Genomic DNA, 8,907 nt, shown 5'->3' with positions numbered 1-8,907 from the left:
GGGAAGGCGCTGGAGGGCTCTTGCCAGAAGCTACCAGGGCAGGTAAATTAGGACCCTCAGCTCTTTGGTCTTCAGCCTCAAGGCTCTTGGCCTAGTTCCTTGCTGCATGTGGGCCTTGGTTTACCTCCCAGGAAATGCTGTCTGGAGTCAGGTCTGAGAGACACCTACCCACCCCTGCCCCGTACTTACTCCCTCTCTCCTTGTTCAGATGTGGGCCAAGCTGCTCGCCCCTCAGTGTGTCCAGCTGGATCCTTGGGGCGCAGTCCCCCCGTCCAGCCCTCTGCTGTCTCAGCCATTTGCTCCTGTTTGGACTTGTGCAGGCCCAGCTACCCCCAGGCCTCCGTGTTGGGCCTCTGGGTTCCCAGGCTCAGGGTCTGCTGCTCCTCCATCTAGTCACCCTGCCTGGGGACCTGGCTCCCTCAGAGGCCTCCCCCAACTCTTTCCCCTGCCTCTGCCCACCCCCACCCCAAGCAGCCTCCTGGGAGCCTAAGCCAGTCCTTTTCATCCGTAGCCCAGGATTCCCTCTCTCCTCCTCTCGCTTTGTCGCTGTTCCCCTGCTGACCCAATGTGGTCAGTGGCACAGGGAGGGTGCCATGGGGTCAGTAGAGCAGTGACAGGGGCGACCAGAGACATGTGCTCTTTCGTTTCAGCTTCCCCCGGTCTCCCATCTGTGGCCAAGTGGGATGAGAAGCGAGGGGTTCAATCCTCTCCCCACACTGTCCTACTCTGTCTCCTCCACACCATTAGAGATGGACAGCAGGGGGTGAGGCTGAGAGGCCACCAAGTGTGGCTCAGGACCTAGTCCATGACGGGAGGCTGCCCAAGCCTGGCCTGCCAGGGGGGCGGTGAGGGAAGGGGGGGGCAGGAAGAAGAGCCAACCCTTTGAACTGCTGGACAGCATCCTCTGTGGCCCCTGGGAGACAGCTCCTCCAATGTCCCTGCCTGGGGCCAGGGAAGGGGGAGGGGGAGGTTTCTCAACACCAGTCACTTTTACTCCAGTTGTTTGACTAAAATGAATTGTTCTTAGCAGGAAAAAGAAAAAAACACACAAAAAAACCAAAAGCCCCACCATTGAGGTCACTCCTATTACCCTAGCAGCTGATGAAAAGATCCTGAGAACAGACAACACACCTGGGCCGGGGCTGCTGTCCTTCCCGTGCCCCCATTCTCCCTGCCTGCCCACTCTGCACCCAAACACTGGCTACTGCCCCAGCATCCTGGAACATTGCAGAATACTGTTCCAAATAAGGAGGAGGTGGGCCCGGAGAGAGGCCTGGTGGAGCAGGCCTGGTCTCAGCCCCACACACCCCAGTCTTGCTGGCTCTCTGTTCCCCCAACTGCCAAATGGGGGAAACCACTGAAGAACCAATGAAATAATTAATGTGAAAGTGCTTGGCAGTGATCACTAGCCAGCCAGCAGGCTGGGGTCCTGTAGAGAAGGGAAAAGGGAGTTAGGGAGGGTTTCAGAGAAGAGGTCACGTCACCCCTCAGTGATTTAAGAACATTAAATCAGTTGACTACATCTGCTCTTGGAATCTTGCAGGTTCCCTTTAGGCCCTGGATTGAGTTCTTATTAATGCCCTCAGAGACATGCACACCTTGAGAATGATGGGCACCATTGCTGAGCTCAGCTTGTGGTCTACTCAGATCCCTGGATCCTCTTTCAAGTTTGAGAACACAGGGTCGTCAGTTTAGTCCAGTGGGTGTTCTGCTGTAGTACTTCCCTCCTTGGCTGGAGACTAAGCTCAAGTTCTAGTCAACCCTGGCTGCTTTCCTCGTTGGAGAGTGTAGCCTGATTTCAGCTGCAGTTTGAGCTTTTATCCCCTTTAAACCTGAGCCCAAAGCTCACCTACACTCACATAGCCCACACATACCTCAGACTCATTTATCCCAGACCAAACTTGTAATCTTTCTCTCACTAGCCCCTTCCTTCACTTGTGTTCTAGGAGCTTAGTTCATGGTAAGACTCCCCACCGCCCAAGCCGGAGGCTGAGTCATCCTTGACCACAGCCTTCTGTCCACCACATCTGATTATCCATCTCATCTAGTGGATTCTAACACTGGTATCTTTTTTTTTTTTTAACATCTTTATTAGAGTATAATTGCTCTACAATGGTGTGTTAGTTTCTGCTTTATAACAAAGTGAATCAGTTATACATATACATATGTTCCCATATCTCTTCCCTCTTGCGTCTCCCTCCCTCCCACCCTCCCTATCCCACCCCTCCAGGCGGTCACAAAGCACCGAGCTGATATCCCTGTGCTATGCGGCTGCTTCCCACTAGCTAGCTATCTACCTTACGTTTGTTAGTGTATATATGTCCATGCCTCTCTCTCGCTTTGTCACAGCTCACCCTCCCCCCTCCCCATATCCTCAAGTCTGTTCTCCAGTAGGTCTGTGTATTTATTCCTGTCTTACCCCTAGGTTCTTCATGACATTTGTTTTTCTTAAATTCCATATATATGTGTTAACATACAGTATTTGTCTTTCTCTTTCTGACTTACTTCACTCTGTAGGACAGACTCTAGGTCTATCCACCTCATTACAAATAACTCATTTTCGTTTCTTTTTATGGCTGAGTAATATTCCATTGTATATATGTGCCACATCTTCTTTATCCATTCATCCGATGATGGGCTCTTAGGTTGTTTCCATGTCCTGGCTATTGTAAATAGAGCTGCAATGAACATTTTGGTACATGACTCTTTTTGAATTTTGATTTTCTCAGGGTATATGCCCAGTAGTGGGATTGCTGGGTCATATGGTAGTTCTATTTGTAGTTTTTTAAGGAACCTCCATACTGTTCTCCATAGTGGCTGAACCAATTCACATTCCCACCCGCAGTGCAAGAGTGTTCCCTTTTCTCCACACCTTCTCCAGCATTTATTGTTTCTAGATTTTTTGATGATGGCCATTCTGACTGGTGTGAGATGATATCTCATTGTAGTTAACACTGGTATCTTGACTCTTCCTCCCCTCTTCCCCATTCCCCACACCCCCCAGTTTTTGTAATAGTATAAATCCTCATCTCTTTTCTTAAGAGTGGCTAGTGGAACCAATCAGACTTCCTGGGCCATCTTCCACCCAGCCGATGTGATGACACCTTCCCCTGCTGGTGGCTCCTGCCTGCCTCTCTGCCCTCATGTCCCAGCACTGCAGGACACGCACAGCCCAGCCCATGAGCGTGCTGGAAACAGCCGGGCCAGACTCCTTCCTTATGTTTGCTCAGGCTGCTGGGAAAGCCTTTCCTTCCTTGTCACCTGCAGAGCAATCCCTCCTTCAGGAGGCCTCTCAACTGGATATATGTGTGGGTCACTCCTTCCTCAGTACCCCACTCTGCTCTGTCCATTCCGTGCGGAGTGGCTGAGGGTGCGCTGCCCTATGGTGCCTCCCCAGCCACAGAGGGACCTTCATCCTCTCTCTACCTAGACCCCGATCCCACCAAGAGCATAGTGGGTACACGCCAGGCAAATCTGGGTGGGATCCAGTTTTGCCTGTTTCCCACTGGGAACCTCAGACAAGTTACTTATCTCTGAGCATACTTTTCCTCATCTGTCAGATGAGGTAATATCATTACCTGCTTCCCAGGATGGGTAACTGAGCCAGTCAAGTGCTTGGCACAGAGCCTGGCACATCATGAGAGGGCAGCAAATAGCTCTCATGGTTTCCACTCTTGTTATTAATCACTAGGACCTGGGAGAAAGTGCAGACAACTCAGGGCGGCTGACACCTCAGCCCTTCTCTCCCCTCCCCAGACTCTGCAGTACAGTCCCTTCATCCCCTCTGCCCTTGTTCAGAGCCCCCTGTTCGCCCCCTTTCTGGTTGTCTGCTCTTGCCACCTAGACGGGGGCTTGGGCAAGGCCACCTCGTCCCCTTTTGCCAGTCCTTCCTCCCAGGACCCAGTGCTGTCCACATGGGGCTGTGACACCCAGTGTCAGAATTGTTCTCAGCCTGGGGGCAGTGTGGGCTGCCATGCTCATCTCCTTACTGCAACTGTGGTGGCTTGCTCAGTAAGACCCCAAAGTTTGCCCCCAACCACACAGGGAGTGAGATGCTGAACTGGCATGCTGATATACCCTGGTCTTCTGGCCCCAAGGCCAAGACTCTATCCATTCTGCCCTGCTGTTGTCCCTTCCAGTCTTTTTTGCATCTGTATGACTCAGTGTCCTCATCTGCACAATGGGCATAAAAATTCCTTCTCCTCCTTCTCTGTCCAGAGGAGGGGAGAAGAATACGGTTAGGATGGGAAGCTGGGAGGAAGTGGAGACGGAGCTGTGTACAAGGCAGGCGAGCCTGGCTGGGGTGAGGACTATAAGAGGATAAACAGGAGGTGAGGGAGGCCAGTCCAGTCTCCACCCTTCCAGCAGCCCAAGTCCGGTGCCTGAGTCCACAGCGCCCCCTGCTGGCAGGTCAGCCAGAAGCTCCCTGTGGGCAGCACCTGCCTCAAGCTTCACATTTTCCTCTGGTGACCACTGGGAAGGTGTCGCCCCTCCCCTCAGGGAGCCCAGTCTGAGGGTGGGAGCAGGTGTTTCTGTCTGAGAAGGGAACTTCCTAGGCCAAGGGGTTCAGCATTCTCCTCCCGAGAACCTGCTGAAATCTCTTCCAGAGAGAAAGATCTGCAGGCTGGCAAGAAGGCCGGTGGTCTGCTCCAAGCCCAGCAGCTACGCTTTGATTAGGACTCCCTCCCCCTCCCCCTCCCCCCACCCCTATCCCATAAGGACCATGGGGGAGACAGGTGAGGGCAGATGCTGAGAAATCAGGGTGAGGGGCTGCCCAGGTTCTTTGCTTGCCCTCGGGCCATGTCCCCTAATCAGCACCCTCACCATCTAGAGATGGTCCTCCCAGCCCTCCAGAACCCAGGTCCACCTTCCTCCTTGTCAGGACTTTTCTCCAAATTGGCGGCAGTTTCATCATCTCTGCATTTCCTTAGCCTGATTCTGGGTTAGGTGTTGGGGATTCGGGGAACAGCAAGCCCCCTAACTCACCCCCCAGGAGCTCAGACATGCCACTATTCCCCCTCTGCTCTCCCTTCCCACTCATCCCCAGTATCTTTCCAGGGCTCCAGGACCTGCTCTGCAGGGCAGCCTCAACACACCCAAGATTAAAATGCAGCCACGGGCTTCCCTGGTGGCGCAGTGGTTGGGAGTCCGCCTGCCAATGCAGGGGACACGGGTTGGTGCCCCGGTCCGGGAGGACAACACATGCCGCGGAGTGGCTGGGCCCGTGAGCCATGGCCGCTGAGCCTGCGCGTCCGGAGCCTGTGCTCCGCAACGGGAAGGCCACAGCAGTGAAAGGCCCGCGTACCACACACACACACAAAAAATGCAGCCAGTTGTGGCCACCCTCCTGCCCCCTCCCTGGAAAGTCTCCATTTACCACTCCCAACCCTGGGCTCTGTTCACTGTCCTTGAGACTTTCCCCTCGAACTGCATCCTTCCTGGACTGTTTATATAAGGACCAGATCCTCTTCTAGGAAGTCTTCCTGGGTGGATCCCAGCCTCAATGATTTTCCTGAATTCAGTCTTTTCCAGGATCTCCTGGCACAGACTGCTGTGCACTGGGTACGTTCTTATCCTATTATCCTATCTGTCCCACAGAAGCTCTGGGCCTCAGGAGGGAATACCTCTGTCACCTCCTTCCCTGGTGAGACATGGGGCCATCCATACACGATCCTTTAAGTCCACTTACATCAGTGGTTCTCAGCTGGACACAATTTTGCCCCCAGGGGATATTTGGCAATATCTGGAGACTTTTTTGGTTGTCACAATTGGGAGGTGGAGCTACTGGCATCTCGTGGGTAGAGACCAGAGATGCTGTTAACCGTCCTACAATGTACACAACAGCTCCCACAGCAAAGAAATATCTGGCCCCAAATGTCAATAGTGGCAAGGTTGAGAAACCCTGATTTAAATAAATCCACAGATTGAGGATTAAAATAGTGGCCAAAAAAGGGGCAATGGCTCAGGTGGGGGGAAGGGCCAGAGCAGGCGTCTCATAACAGACACCGGCTTCCCCTCCACGTGGGCTTTATACTCCCATGTGCCTTCTACACCCTTCTGTGGGCCTGTCGTGTCTTGTGTAAGTGGAGGCGACCTGACTCAGAGGCAGAGAAACCAGGCGCTGCCTAGACAGCTCCTGGGGAAGTGGGCTCTGTGTGGAGAACGCTTTGGGAGCCAGGGGTGATTTTGCCTCAGTTTAGTCATCTCTAAAATGGGGATGGGCATTCCCTTCCAGTCCAAATGGTCAAAATGGTCCTAAACAGTATCTCTCTGATGGGCACAGTCATTTTCCCCTCTGCTGATGGGCAGGAGCCCTCCCACGGGGTGGAGGGTGGAGTACTAGCCACCAGCCCCTTAAACAGACGTGGGGGGTTATTGTGGCTCTAATTGCCCTCCCAGGAAACAGCTGTCAGAACAAGACCCCTTTGATAGGCTTCATCAAAGCTGCCTCCATGACCCCTGGGGACTGACTGGGGGAGCGGGCGGGTCCTGAGGCTAGCTGGTGACTGGGAGTGGCCGAGAGGTGGGCCACTGTCTGGCGTCTCCCTGACCCCACTCCCTTCTCCGAATGGTCCCTTTCCAGGACCAGACTTTGGGCAGAGGTAGGAGTCTCAGCCGAGAATCTGGGCTTGGGCACAGCCTTAAACTGGACCTTGGTAGGGACTTTTCTAGGATCAGGCTGCTAGAGGGAGTAGGGTTCCCCCAGTAAACAACAAATCATTTTTTTAGTATCAGTATATCCCAACTATTGCACGGGACGTGCTTATAGTCAAAATGATTCGCTATTGGTCTGAAATTCAAATTTAACTGAGCATCCTGTATTTTCATTTGCTGACTCTGGCAAGTCTACTTCAGGGCCAGGGGGCTGCAGGCTGGTGCAGAAGCAGGGAGGTTTCAGCCATGTTCCACCCCAGGACAGCTGCCTCAGGCCCACCCAAGTCAGGCTGTACCTGCTGAGTGTTTCCTGAGGCCAGCCTTGTGCTAGGAGCAGTGGGGGTGACATTCTCTGAGGCCCACGGCTCTGCCTGCAGATCTACCCACATACTGCAGCTCAGTGGGCCTGGGTGTGGGAGCAGCGTTACTGCACGGGGTCTGGAGACCAGGCTGGTCAACGGGATCTCTCCTGCAGATGTGGCCACTGTTTTCCAAAAGTCAAGAGATACCATTGTGATGAATAAAATGCACATTTGTTTAAAGGCAAGCATTACATAGTGGCTTTTGGCTCTTAAAGCTTTTTCTCAAGAAAATACCCAAAGTGTAATTACTAGGGGAGAAGGATACTTCTGGGGCTTTCATGCTGGAAAAAAATCTGAGGACGATTAAGTCTGAGGATTCTAGGACTTAACATTTCATGGACCATGGACCCAGTGGGCATCTGGTGAAGCCTATGGACTTTTTCTTGGAATAATGTTTTCAAATGTATAAAATTAAATCCACAGGACTACAAAAGAAACCAGTGGTGCAAAAATACAGTGGTCAAAACACGAAGGAAACAGCTTTATAAAAGAGTAATACACACGCTTCTCTACTTACACTTTGGTGGTGATCATTTTAAAGCAGTGATGGGTAGATATTTCAAAAGATTGGCAACAATTCCAATGTGATCTCAAAATCTCTTTGGTGACAAAGTCACAGTTTCTGCAAATACTACTGTAGATTGTTCCCTGCATTTACAATAAGGGAAATGCTAAATTTCAGTTAGATGCTAGTGAAAATAAAGATGTATATTTTTTTCTCATCCAAAGTCATGGATCCCTGAATTCTATCCACAGACCTCCTGGCGTGGGGAAGGTGGTATCTGGGGTCCTTAGGTTAAGGGCACCTGCTCTGGAGGGAAAGCCCACAAGAGGGACTTAGAATAGAGCACAGGCAAGAGTCACGCATTCTCAGAGACAAGGAGAAATCAAATAGAAACGTAATGGGCAACCTGAGGGTGTGAGTCTGTGTGTAGGTGGACTGTGTCTGCCCACAGGACCCCTGGGAAGACCCCGAGGATGCTCCCACTTGCACTGCCTGAGCCAGACTTGTAGTCCCTGGGTTAAGCATTACCCTCCGTGTCCACAGCCACAAAAAAAGATCTGAACGTTATCCACCTTCCAAACGCTCAAAACATTGCAGTTCAGGAGGCAGCCCAAATATCCCCAGAAGAGCGCCCACAAGGAGAAACAAGCTTGACCTCTATGCCATCATCAAGTTCCCCCTGACCACTGAGTCAGCCATGAAGAAGATAGAAGACAACAGCACACCTGTGTTCATTGTGGAGGTCAAGGCCAATGAGCACCAGACTGAACAGGATGTGAAGAAGCTCTATGACTTTGACGTGGCCAAGGTCAACACCCTGATAAGGCCTGATGGAGAGAAGAAGGCATATGTTCGACTGGCTCCTGACTATGACGCTTTGGATGTTGCCAACAAAATTGGGATCATCTAAACTGAGTCCAGCTGGCTAACCCTAAGTATAAGATTTTTCACTATTGAAAAAAAAGGCATTGCCCTCTGACATCCTCCCCCCCTAGTGTGGAGTGTGTGGTCCGACCCAAGGCACTGGGGGCTGGGGCCTGGGCCTTTTGGAGAGAAGGCCCTGAGGGGAAAGACTCAGGCAGGGCTGGTAACCTGGTGAGGAGGCCCTGGTTTTTGTATTTTATTTTTAAATTTAAGTGGCGGAAGGACTCACACAATACAAACACAAATGCGGACCTGAAAGTACCTAGGCAACTTGATAAGCGTTTTGTCACAGGAATCAGGACATTATCATGAGGACGTCTGGAATTTATAAATAATGCCCTCTTTCAGGATGTCAGCTCTAACCCCCAGTCTGACCATTTGTTAAAGCATGAGGCTGAGTCAAGCTAGAATAACTGCTTTCCAAATATTTGACAATGGAATTAATCTTGAACTCACTGTGGA

The 8,907-nt window shown here is 51.7% G+C and overlaps 1 pseudogene; it reads left to right on the top strand.

The window, feature by feature from the left end:
• Positions 1-8,088: 8,088 nt before the first annotated feature.
• LOC116764006 lies at positions 8,089-8,446 on the top strand (annotated as a pseudogene).
• The last annotated feature ends 461 nt before the right edge of the window (positions 8,447-8,907 follow it).

This window comes from Phocoena sinus, chromosome 13 (genome assembly GCF_008692025.1).
Source record: "Phocoena sinus isolate mPhoSin1 chromosome 13, mPhoSin1.pri, whole genome shotgun sequence".
NCBI lineage: Eukaryota > Metazoa > Chordata > Mammalia > Artiodactyla > Phocoenidae > Phocoena > Phocoena sinus.
The sequence above is the reverse complement of the archived record's forward strand: the minus strand, read 5'-3'. Positions and strand labels throughout refer to the sequence as shown.